The sequence below is a fragment of the Delphinus delphis genome, chromosome 7 (genome assembly GCF_949987515.2).
Source record: "Delphinus delphis chromosome 7, mDelDel1.2, whole genome shotgun sequence".
Classification (NCBI taxonomy): Eukaryota; Metazoa; Chordata; class Mammalia; order Artiodactyla; family Delphinidae; genus Delphinus; species Delphinus delphis.
This window is the reverse complement of record NC_082689.1, coordinates 97,470,176-97,483,413: the sequence shown is the minus strand read 5'-3', so window position 1 is coordinate 97,483,413 and position 13,238 is coordinate 97,470,176. Positions and strand designations below refer to the sequence as shown.

Sequence of the window (13,238 nt, the reverse complement as noted above, 5' to 3'; positions counted from 1 at the left end):
CATCAAAGTAAGGTGAAAGAAATAAGATAGAGTTAGATGGAATCTGATCCAAAATAACTCTGTCAAGCAGGGGATGCATTTGCCCCTCCCCAACAACTTGCCCCCATTCCGTGGGGAATTGGTAGTGATGGGAACAGGGTTCAATGAGGTGTTTGCTCAATACCAGCTAACACGGGTTGGTGATTGGGGAACCCATAACAGAGATTAACCATAGAAAGGCACCATGAGTTTTCCAGGGGAAGTGAGGATATTGAAGTACAAACAATCAGAAGTTAGAAATCAGAGGGATCCAATGTGTGGAAGAGACTGGAGCAGAAGTTCGAGCCCTACATAGTCTCCAATGAGTCTTGCAGAAATGTGGCTTTGTCTTGTGCCCTGGGGTCTGTGACCTCGCCACAGACCCTGTGGGACAGCTTTCCTCCAGGGCATCTTTCAGGTATCCTTTGATCTCAGACTGAGCTGATCAAATGCCTCTGCTTTGCTTTATATTTCTCATGATTGGTTCTATGCAATCAGCAGAGTGAACTGCGTCAACCTGTGTTCCATTCACACTCTAAAATACACGTCTAGCTGCATGAAAACTACTCTTCTTCCTTCTATCTACTAATATATGATCTCTTTTTATGACCCCCTCAATTCTACCACTTCGTGCTCAGGTCCATGTACCTGTCTCCCTTCCTTGAATGGCCTCTGCCCTCATTCACAGTCAGCATTGACTGTGTAATCACTCCTGTTTACTCACATCTGGTCTCCTACCATCTGACCACCTGGTCCATGGCAATGGCTGCTTTTAACTTCTTGCATCTTTGTTTCCATAGAGCTTATTAATTTAGATCTACAAAGTCCATAGATGGAAGAGGCCTTGGAATCCTTCAGCTCACCTTCCTTCTCAATAAAGACCATCCCATCACTGTCTGAGCACCTCAGGAGGCAAGGAACTATTTCGTATGGCCCCAGTTTCAGTCTGTGAATTTCCAGATGGTCAAAAGTTCTGCCTAACATTAGGCCACAACTGTTTCTCTTTAACTTCTACCCTAAGTAGCAGTGGAAGTGAAGTAGTATTCTCTTGAGTAAATTCAAACACCACCTTTACCCTCACATATTGTTAGTGGAAATAAAAATTTGGGCAACCACCTTGGAAAAGTATTCAGCAGTATCTAGTAGATTCCCTGTGTGCAGCAATCTCACACACATACACACTCAGATGTGTGTGTGTTTGTTCACCAAGGGATATGTGTGCACTAGAATATTCATAGCAGCACTATTTGTCATGGTCCCAAACTGAAAGCTATCCAAATACACCACCAACAGTAGAGAGACTATATTATGATACAGCCACACAATGGAATACTATACAGCAATGAGCATGAAAACTCTACCAGTAACCACAGCAATATGGATGAATCACACAAATACAATTTGAATGAAAGAAAATTATACATACTGGTGATTCCATTTATATAAAGTACAAAAAACAGGCAAAATTAATCTATGCTACTGCAAGTTCTCATGATGATTCCCTGAGAGGTGTGACTAAAAGGGAACTTAAGGAGGGCGCTGGTGATGTTCCTTGGTCTGAAAGCTGGTAGTACAGGTGTATTCACTTTGTAAAAATGTGTCAAGCTGTATACTTATGTGCACTTATCTGCATGTATATTATACCTCAAAAAAAGTTTTAAACTCCTCTTTCTCCTCCAAATCACCTGAATAAATCAAATTTCTTTAGCCATTTCTTATAGATATGGGTTGTAGAAGGGTCAAGATCCCAGTCAATTTATAAAACCGTTTAGTCTGGCAAAGCTCTGATCATTCATTTGGAATTCAATCATATTGATTGGTTTATAGTATTCTTTGAATGTCCCCTGTGAGATTAACTCCTTTTCTCCAATATGTTGTGAACCCCATAAACACAAGTGTATTTCCCTTTTGATTTTCTAGTAGCACATATATTCAGAATCCATCGTGTGCTCAGAAAATACACTTTTCCCTCCTCTTCCTTAGCAAGTACAGATAAAACAGATCAAATTTACATGGAGTCTATTTGATTAAACAATCTAAGTATTTTCTTCCTTTTTGCCCCCAATGAAAGGCTTAATACTACTTCATCCAGTGAAGCCAATGATGTTTCTCTTCCCTCAAGTTGATCTAAGAATTGACCTTTGCCCTGATTTATGAGCCCTTTTCAGATGTTTCCATATGGTGAGGTGGAGACAATCATTAGGCAGACCCCTCTAAAATACTGATTCAGTATTTACTTCCATTCCTCTTGTCTTCATCAACCGTAAACTGACTTCATGTCTGAACCCCTTCATTATAGTTTTTTCCTCTCAGGGAAAAAACATACTACTTTGGACACTGAGAAAGAAGCATTCTTATTCATGTAAAGTTAGTGGCACCCTCCCTCCTGATGGGCTAAGTAGAAGGTGAGATAAATGAGCCCTAGAACACAGGCCACATCTCTGATGCAAAGAAAGAATCCTGGGTTCTCAATAATGGAATGAAAATAATGCCTTTGATGTAGATAAGGCTTCTGGCTGATAACTTTTATCTTCCCAGAGCAAATACTGCCAAGGAAATCTGCAGACATTCACATCATGAATGTTGGTTTTTCTCTCTGCTTGCAAACTCATTTGCACGCTTGGCACCTGGCATGCTTGGTTGCCGCACGAGGTTTGCAGAATTTTCTTTTCCCACTTTGCACAATTTTTTCCAAGGGAATATTTATGGGCATCAGTCACTTCCCTGGACAAATGGTAAAGAGAGAGGCCAGTCTCCTAACCACGTTCATATTCCCATCACCCGTCTGCCTGTATAACCAATGGTTCAGTCTATAGAAGCACAGCTTGTCCCAGCCCAGGTGTGATAGGTAGATAAGTAGGTAGGTAGATAGATAGATAGGGAGATGGATGAGAGAGAGAGAGAGAGAGAGAGAGAGAGAGGGAGAGAGAGAGAGAGAGATGGATAACAGAGAGAGGGGAAAGAGAGAGAGAGATGATAGGTGATAGATAGACAGATAAAAGAGATAGAATGAAATTATGAATCTGCAAAGATTCTTACCAAGCCCATTGAGGAGCTATCTGTAGAAAACTGCAGACACATGTCAGTTTGTAAAGACCATACAAAACAGAGAAGGAAAATCTAAGAAAGCTACTCATGCAGAAACTATTTAATCAAAGAGTAAAGACAATTACAACATCTGTTAATCTTCTGTGGAGGTTATAATTAAATGCTTTGGAGAAACACCCTTTCAAGGGTGATCCTTCAACATCGGTTGTGAAGACACACGGCACTGTGCAGGGATGGGTCACTTCAGCACTTTGGGAAAACAGGACTTCTGGAGATCTCAGACGCTGCAAGCGTCCTCGTGCTCACAGCCCAGACCTGCACCCACTGTCCTGGGGGAGGGGCTTTTCTCCTTAGTGCTGTGCATGACAGCACTAAGTCTGTGTTGTGAGTCAGACCGAAGTCAGTGTGTGCTAAGGAAAAACAGGATCACGGGGCCAGCAACGGCCTTGTGACTATCTGATCCCCACCTTTCACTCTGCAGATGGGACCACTTGATCCCATGTCATACAGCTGGCTCGTGGAAGAATTTTACAAGCAGGGCTGTTCAGCTCTCCATCCGGATTTCACTCCACTCCACCATTCTGCTTGCTCTTTTGGTCTCTCCCTTACTTTGGCTTGAAATCTGGATGTGTCCTTTGTTTAACGGGATCAGCATTAGAATGGGGCCCTAGGGTATCTGAAGTTTATGGAGAGGTAGAGAACTGAAATGATTCCCTTCTCCAGTGCCTGGTCCATCGTCAGTGAGAAGCACTGACCACCACCACTTCTCCACTAGGCTTTCTGAGGAGTAGGAAGCAGAGTAGAGGTAAATTAAGATAAAGGAGGAAAAGAACCAAAAAAAGAGGATGAGCAAAGAGAGGGACAGATGAGAAGAGAGACGACTGAGAGAGACAAGGACAGAAATAAGGTGGGGTAAAGAGAGAGAGAGATGGAGAAGAGGAAGGGTGTGGGAGGAGCTAGGGAAGGTGGTCCAGGGGTGCAGGAAAAAGGCATCAAATCAAGACCCCACCAAAAGGAGCTGAACACACTTTATACCCACCCAACTTCATAACCTGGTTCCACTGTACTTCAAATAAGCAGTTCTATGCATGCAAAAGACCACGGGATTTGGCAGTTTTGCCAAACAAAATGCAGAGATGATAAAGCCGGGGGGATCACATAAACAGACACAAGGTATTGAGCAATGAAAAATATGTCCCTAAGGGGAGAACATAATAAATGTATTCACGGTCCAGGAGGGGTAGGGGTGGGCAGCCTCCTTGCTAGCTGTCTTGGGCTACAAATACTTGTACATGCCAAAATGCCGAGTAAGTGGGGTTCTTGACATTTGACATCGGGATTAAACCACAAGTCCCTATGACCAGACACATGGGGCTGACATTAGCCCTCTCATTTCCCTTCAGCAATCACCTGCGTACAAGGACCCATAATGTCTTCAACGATGCGGAGCCAATAGTGACAGTAACAGTCACCACGTACTGCAAGTCTAATTTTGTGCAGGCACTCTTCGTACTTTATCTCATTTAATCCTCACAATGATAAGGAGGTAATATAATCTAACTATCTGGGTCAAAGTCTTACTATGCAATTTGGAACAAATTAACCTCTCGGTACCTTGGTTTTGTCATCTATGAAATAGAATTGATAGGAATATTTATCTCAGAGGGCTATTTTGAGGATTAAATGAGACAATATAAATGGAAAGCATGACAGGGCCAGACACATTGCAAGCACTTAATATATATCAGGTGAAATCATTGTTGATATTACTACATTTTATGGATGAGGAAACCAAGCTCAAGGAAATTAAATAACTCTCCCAAAGTTGATGGAGATCGGAACAGAGGCTGGAACCGAGATCTATCTAAGGGGTAAATGTCACATGTGCACAAGCTGTGGCTATTTGCTTTCTGTTACTCTATCTGTATTAACTGACTCCAAAAATCCTGGTCTTGGCTTCCCTGGTGGCGCAGTGGTTGAGAGTCCGTCTGCCGATGCAGGGGACACGGGTTCGTGCCCCGGTCTGGGAAGATCCCACACGCCGCAGAGCGGCTGGGCCTGTGAGCCGTGGCCGCTGAGCCTGAGCGTCCGGAGCCTGTGCTCCACAATGGGAGAGGCCACAGCAGTGAGAGGCCCACATACCGCAAAAAAAAAAAGAAATCCTGGTCTTTCTGGTGTATAATGCAGTCTCTCAGGGAAAGGGTATCCAGAAAATTACCAGCTCAAGCTGGGAAACATAAAGGGGCACATTACTCAATGCAAGACATCTTCCTCTTCCCATTCCCTTGCCCTCATCAACGAGGGAAGAAAATAAATCCTGTCCATCCTCTTCTTCATTTACTCTCACACCCTCACACCTATAGAGCCCCCACTGACAAATGCCATGAGTATTGATACCTACACGACTGGAACTAAACAGGCACCCCCTCAATCATTAAAAGTTCGGTAAAACGAAATGTCTTGCCTTTGTTCCCTGTGTCCACAGGAATGTCGAATGCCATGAGATTTGAATGTCATCAGTTGAGTTGTAAAAAGGAATGTTTTCAGAAGTGTAAGAATGGAGAGGAGAAGGCACTAAAGTCTGAACATTTGCTTATATCTGTCCATTCACCAAATATTTGTTGTTCACCTACCATTGACCAGCCACTGTTCTAGGTGCTCAGGCTACAATATTAAACAAGATAGACACAGATACTGCCCCTATGCAACTAAAGCCTAGACAGGGAGACGTTCTGAATCCAATAATTGACCATATATTTAATTACACTAGTGATACGTGCTATGCAAAGCAAGTACCTGAAGCTATCCGAGTCTATAACAAGTAAGGAAAGCTCTCCTGAGGAAGGAACATTCGGGCTGAGCAGGAATTGTCCCAGTGAGGTTGCAGGGGGAGGGGGAGCCTTCCTAAGGAGAGATTTTGGTGAGTAGGAGAAGCTGAAAACAGGTCAGTGAGTAGGAAGAGAAGAGCTCTGTGCTAACCCACCAAATGACTCTAGAAAAGTCAGCTCAAGTCCCCACAACTCTTTCCTTCACGGCAACATAGCATGACGGAGCACTTAATAATGCTCTCCAGCTCTCACGATTCCTCTAGATTCTCGTTTCCTGTGTCTGAATCGAGGGTATACCACAGAGTGAGATTCTGGTCCAGGTGCAGGGAATAGAAAACCCATTTCGTTGAGAGTGGGGCTCACTCAAATGTAGGAAACAAGTATAAACTGTCCCTAGGATAGGGGAACTATCATGTTTTTCCTCCATATTCAACAGCCAATATTAATTTCCCCAAAAGGCTCAGAGTCCAGGGCTCCAACTCCAAAAGAAAGGTCATGTACAGATTTTATGACTTGGCATCCGAAGTCCTGGTTTGCTGGATGGGCTGAATTCTCCAATTTTCCCTAACAATGAAAATAAAAAGTTAAGACTTCTAATTTCTCCAGATTTAAAAGAATACAATGCACTTTAAAAAGATTACTTTGGTAGTTTTACTGCTATTAATCAGGTATCCTAAAAACAATGGCTTCTTTCACAAGGTACCTATTGCCATTGGTCTGTATGTGAAATTTTATTCAGTTTAATAAGGCCCTCTACTGGCAATCTCCAAAAACACAATCTCTTTCAAATTATTTTCTAGTAAACTCTTTTAACTACTCCCAATAATAAAGTATCTCACATTCCTGATCATGCAAATCTGGGCTGAAAAAATGAGAAGAAAATGAGAAAGGGAAGAAATTCTCTTCAAGTGTCATTTCAAGTGGGCCATTCATTTACCTATTCATAAAATAACATTACATGAAGCATCATTTGCTCTCCTCTAATGAAGCTATTCTAGATGTTAAAGGTACTCAGAAACAAAGACTATTTCTTACACTAAAATCTATGGAGTATTCATGGAACCATAACACTAAACTATGAATGTTATTTACAAACTACAATAAAAACAGATCGTTTCTGTCCATTTACCTACAGATGAGTAATTGACTATAATTAGAATAAAAGAAATGTTGAAGACAGGGCTTTTAAATTGCTTCTGATATCTCACAATTAATAATTAACTTCTCCTACATGACAACCGACCAAACAAAAACACAAAAAACAGTATACTGTGACTTAAGAATTTATCCATATAAGAAGAATGTTTGAAAAGTAAGTTATCTTTGACACATTTGTCAAATGGCTGTTGGAAAATTTAACTATAGATTCCTAGAAAACCAAGTCAGTGTTCGAAATGAGGCAATTAATAACTTTAGGGGGAAAAAAAAAAAATATATATATATATATATATATTTTTTTTTTTTTGGCAGTACACGGGCCTCTCACTGTTGTGGCCTCTCCCGTTGCGGAGCACAGGCTCCGGACGCGCAGGCTCAGCGGCCATGGCTCACGGGCCCAGCCGCTCGGTGTCACGTGGGATCTTCCCAGACCAGGGCACAAACCCGTGGTCCCCTGCATCGGCAGGCGGACTCTCAACCACTGCGCCACCAGGGAAGCCCAGGAAAAATATTTTTAAGAGAAAGGAAATACAAGAATAAATTATTTGACTCAACAGTGAATGTTATTTACAATCATGATAAAAATAAGCACTGAATAGACATTTAATCAAAATTGTGATATAATTCCATTGGAGAACAGGAAGAGTGTAGGAGGTGTAAGAAATATATATTGTAATCTATAATAATACAAGGTAAATACTTTGACATTATAACTAGATATAAAAAACATTATTTAAAAATAGTACAGAAAAAGCAGCTAAAAGACTGTCAGATATGTATATCTTCATATATACATGCACTGTTTATATATGTGTAAGCATTTTAGAACTACCAATTAATATGTCAAGTGACATATGTAAATATATGATATATAGTTTTTATTTATAGAGACATTTTAGTGCTATTTGGTTTTCTAAATTATGAGCATGTATTACTTTGATTTGTTTGTTTCTAAAAACAGACCCGCACTGGCAATGGGATCCACTTAGGACGTATCTTTTGGATTGGCCTGGATCAGTGTTCTATGTTTCCAGATTCAATTTGTCAAATGAAGCAAGGTTCCTTCATGGAACAGTTTGTCAGACACACATCTTGACAGTCACACTTGTTCCCACGTTTCAGAACTAACAGCTCGTCTTTCAACATCATAATATGTATATGCCATATCATTATCCAAGCTTATGCTCCAGTGGGTTTGGGTTTGGGACTTTCTTCTTGAACTCAGCCCATCGGGTTCTTATAGAGCATCCAAATTCTACTCAAAGGAATCACTAATCCAGAAAGTTTATTTCTAAGAGGAGAGATCTGGTTTCTTGCCCTGAAAATACCACATTAATTTATGTAACTACTGGGAAGTACCTTGTGTAATTGAGGCTTCCAAAAGGACACGACACACTTCATTAGACAAGTATGTAGTGTGGGCACAGTAAATGTTGTGGGTAATGTTCTATGTATCCAAGAGATTTATTATTTCATCTATAAAGAAAGCACAATTGGGAATCTAAAATTCCAAAGGCATTAAACTTTGTAGAATTAGAGAAGTCGAGAAAAATAAGGCTATAAGGTATCTTGTGTTTAACTGGTTCTATGACTTGCCAGTGTTCAACGTCAACCATTCTGGCTGTTTAAACCCACTATCACAAAATACTACCACTTCCCTTGGTAAACTTTTCCAGAAACCAACCAAATGGCCACCATTACTTCCAATTTTTTTTTTTAATCTAAATCCCCTGAATTATACTCTTGACCAAACTGAACTCAGCCTACCCACGCATACACCGAGAGTGCAAATAATTTTGATGTTGAGCCATAAACTCGGCCCAACCTGCAAGGGGATTCTTGTCCGAGACTCAGAGAAAAACAAAACTACCAAAGGGCTGGGCATGGGCTTTGACCCTTCTGCAAGACTAGAAAATGTGAACCACCACTTCAGTCGGCTGGTACCTTGAAGTGTTTATCTGATTTGCTGCTCTCCAGTACCATCAGTCCAGGGGAAGACAAGAAAAATCAAAGTTCCACCATAAGAAAAGCTCATGAGAAAGACTGCCTTCCACGTGTCCAGAGAGCCGTACAATGAAAGGTTAAGAGTATGGGCTCAGGGTTCAAATCCTGCCTCTGCCTCTTTTACTGTCCATGTGACCTTTGCACATTACCTCACCTTTCTGAACCTCAGTATCCTTGCCTGGAAAATGAGTATAATGGTCATGAGACAGCACCTGTGAGGTGTTTAGAAATGTGCCTGGTATACAGGCATCACTCAGTAGTGATTATGGGGAAGACAATTTAAACCTTCTCTTAGAGTACCCATCAAGCACACATTCATACATTTTTTTTTTCCATCATTTGTTTGTTGGGAATTCACTCTGTGCCAGGTGCCTAGCTAGGCATGAGATTACAAATTTGGCAAAAGGGTCTGGGGGATAAATTGGATGGATAGGGAGGTGCCACAGGCAAGAGTGTAAAGATATTGAGGTGCTAAAGAACATACAAACCCAGCATGTTTAGGTAACAGAAAGCAGCTCCTAGTAGCTAAGACAGGAATTCCCACCCGAATCATCTGAGGAACTTTTTAACTATTCCTGTGTCTGAATCACACCTCGGAAATGCCCATTCATTAGGTCTGGGGTAGGACATGGGCACTGGTAAGGCGATAGCGATGATAACAGCTAATACTCATCAGTACTTAAATCTCTGCCTGTTTTAGCTATATTGATGTATAGCTAAGTGTTTAGCTAAGGGTTTTAGCTATATTAATGTATTTAATTCTCCCCATACTCCCACAAGGTAGGCACTCTTACTAGCCACATTTTAAAGATGAAAAGCTGAAACAGAAAAGTCAAGTGAATTAACCAAGATCATAAAGCCGGCCAGGGATGAAAGCAGGACTTGAGCCTGGGCAGTCTGGTTCCAGAACCCAAGTCCTCAATCGCTCCACCATGCTGCCCCTCAAGCCTTGATGGAAGATATAGATGGACTGTCATGCTAGGAACCTCCAGGGCAGACACATAGTACATGCGAGGGAGTGGCGAGAAATGAGGCATGGGAGGTTGGCGGCGTCACATCAGGAATAGCCCTTGTTTGCATACCGGGGAGTCTGGCGCTGAGAGCTTTCAACCAGAGTGAAGAAGAATTTCAAGCCACTCAGCACATTTACATGATGTTTTTGCCAGCCACGTGCAGAGGCATGGGTGTTTGATGCAGGAAAGGGGATACTTAAGCAATTCACTCCTTTACTTACTTGCTATTACACGTTGAACTACCATACTACTATACTCTGTACTAGGTGCCGTGGATATAGGAAGTATTGAAATATAGCCCTGGCTTTTGATGGAAAGAGGTTCTTAACTAGGTAGCATAGAGCTTCAGATCCCACAGCAAAAATCAGCACAGGATACCATGAGGCTCCAAAGAAGAAAATCATCACTTCAACTTGAAGAATCCACAGAGGCATCCCATAGGCAGGGGTGTCAGGGGCAAGGAAGGCTCCAGGGAGAAAGAGGAATGAAGGGTGTTAGTGGAATCTAGTTGAATGTTAGCACTGGAGGTCCAGGCTGCAGTGAGATAATGAGGGTGAGGGGTAAGAATCCATGAGAAAGTAACGTTTCCACAGGCAAGAGGAGCCCCAAAGAAGGGGAAGACAAGTAACGTGTGGTCAATAAAAGAAGTCTGAGACTTGGAAGTAAAGCAGAAACAGAAAATGTCAGAACTGGGAACCACCTTCGGTCTCTCAACCTGCACCTGATGCAAAGTACCTTCCGTACTATTCCACTGCCTGAAATGCCCGGCTTGCCTTTAGGTCATCAACTGTCAAATAATCACAGACTGCTCTTTGGTTCTCTAGCCAAAATAATGAGGAACAGAGTTGTTAAGAAACATACCCAGAGCCAAAGACAAAACAGGAATGTTCTCTCTTTACCAGACCACCTTCATCTACACCTTCACACAGCCCAGCTCCTGCAAGAAGGCTAGGAACCACACGTGGGTCCTATTTCTTCTACAACCTGGAAGAACTGAAATGTGAAATGCATGCCGGGACAAGCACGGGAGGCTGAGTTTCTAGTTGGAGCTCTGCCACGGTCTTGCTGGGTGACTTTGGACCAATCATTTCCCCTCCTCATGCCTCAGGTTTTCTTCTGCAAAAGATAAGCTTTGAATAATGGTTTGGAAACTGTTTTAGTAGCACGTCCCTTTCTTTAAGTAAAAATTCACCTAAAGCATTGAGCTTTAATACATAAAACATATCCAGTGCTAACTAGTATATATAGGATGGATAAACAAGTTCCTACTGTATAGCACAGGGAACTGTATTCAATATCCTGTGATAAACCATAATGGAAAGGAATATATATATATGTATAACTGAGTCACTTTGCTGTACAGCAGAAATTAATACAACACTGTAAATCAACTATACTTCAATAAAATTTTTTTAAAAATCATATGCAAGAGAGTGTGCTCTGATGGAAAAATCTGGAGTTGACAAACACGCAGAAGGAGGCTGCCCACCTTAGAACTCCATGGAAAACAGTCGAATATTTTAGGAGTTTTCAGGCAGTGGCTTCTTACAATTCTCTGAGACCAGAGAAAAAGGGAAAGGCGGGGAAGGCTGTCCCTGCTCTTGTGGGCTGCTGACAGAGCCGCTGAATGGAGGAACAGCTGGGTCTCCTGTACGGAGTCACGGGGCTCACGTGCAGGACGTAACAGACTAACAGCCGCTTGTCAATCCGTGCAGCAGGGCTGTCAGGACTGGAGGGCAGGCATCAGCCAGGTTGCGCTACTAATTACAAGGGGCTGAATTCACTGCAGGCACTCAGGTGCAAACCCAGCAGCGAGAAGCATGCAGCAGAAAGACAAATCCACGTGGCTCTGACGCAGAACTTCCAGGTGGCCCAGGGCAACCGTGATGAGAGGGGGCCCGGGTTCAGGCTGGCGGCACACAGATCCCACCCTTCCCACTCCCCGAAGAATATTTGGAGAGTTTGAAAGAGTTGGGAGGAAAGTGAAAGCGAGGTTGTGGATCTCACGTCCCCACCGAGCTGAGTGTCAAAGTTGAACTTTTTCAGCAGTACCTGCGTTCAGGTTCCCAGAAGACAAGTCAGAACAGCAAACATTTCTCCAGGTACTTAAAGGGAAGAAATCCAGATAGAAACGGTTTCCATTCCAAAACATTTGTCTATACTTTCGAACTCCCTGAGAATGAATGAGCTTATGAGTGTGCGTGCGTTTGGGAGGAGGGTGTAGGCAAGAAGGGAAGGAGACATTGAACGACACGCACATATTAGAAATCTATAAACCACAGGAACGATGAGAGATGAAAATCAAGAGTGGGTTTTCCCTTCCAGCACACTGGTTGATTAAAAATTAGTCTTTACAGTTTTCTATTAAAATTCCTAGGTCAACCTAATAGTTTCTGTATGGTTGGTGGCTTTTTATTTAAAAAAATAAAGAAAAGAAAATTGCCAACCTCCCTGCAGAGGCAAATTAAGATCAGGAATCCAGTACCTTTTTATCTATGTGCTGAGTCCTCTGCACCTACCCCTTCAACCTCAGCGCACTGTAATTACTACTTGAAACAAATGCATACTTGTGGCAGTGACAGAGCCCGGAGAAATACGTACACATCACCATCTCACTTTAAAAGCAAAGCAAGCTGTATAAATACGAAAAACTGTTACAAGAGTTTTTAAAATTCCAACAGTCTTACTTGTCAGCTCTGCAGTCAACACATCTCACAGTCCTGGAGACAAACACAGGAACTGCAACAACTCTCTCCAGCTAAACATTTCCTCCCGGGTTGATCCTCTGTTTATTTGTGAAGCATGAAAAGGCCGGGCTCACAGAACACGCGCAGTTTCTCTGAACAGCCGAAGCGGCAGCAAAAGTTCCTGCCGCGAATTCAGAGCAAGTTTGCGGAGACCCGCTGCTCCCAGGGCTGCGGCTCCGTGGTTGCTCGGAGCTTGTAAATATAAGCTCCGTGGCCAAAGTCCCACATGACATCACCGGCAGCTGCTTATTGTTGAGTCTTTATTAACTGACTGTCAAAAAGAAAGGAGGGGGTGGGGAGGAAAAGTATCTTTTCTGCAGCAAAAACCGGGCATCTCCGAGTGGATTCCAGTGATGCAAGCGTAAATAATCCCATTGATTCAAATTTTCAAGAGCCTGGTTTCCCTCAGGACAGATCGTTTC

At 42.4% G+C, this 13,238-nt stretch overlaps 1 protein-coding gene across 1 annotated transcript in view; it reads right to left on the bottom strand.

Annotated features, from left to right (window-relative positions):
- The window catches only part of NCKAP5 (NCK associated protein 5), a 965,176-nt gene extending 952,200 nt beyond the window's left edge, over positions 1–12,976 (bottom strand). The window contains exon 1 of the mRNA XM_060016917.1: positions 12,757–12,976. The gene's annotated coding sequence lies outside the window, so the exon portion shown is untranslated. The remainder of the gene's footprint in view (positions 1–12,756) is intronic.
- Positions 12,977–13,238: the final 262 nt, after the last annotated feature.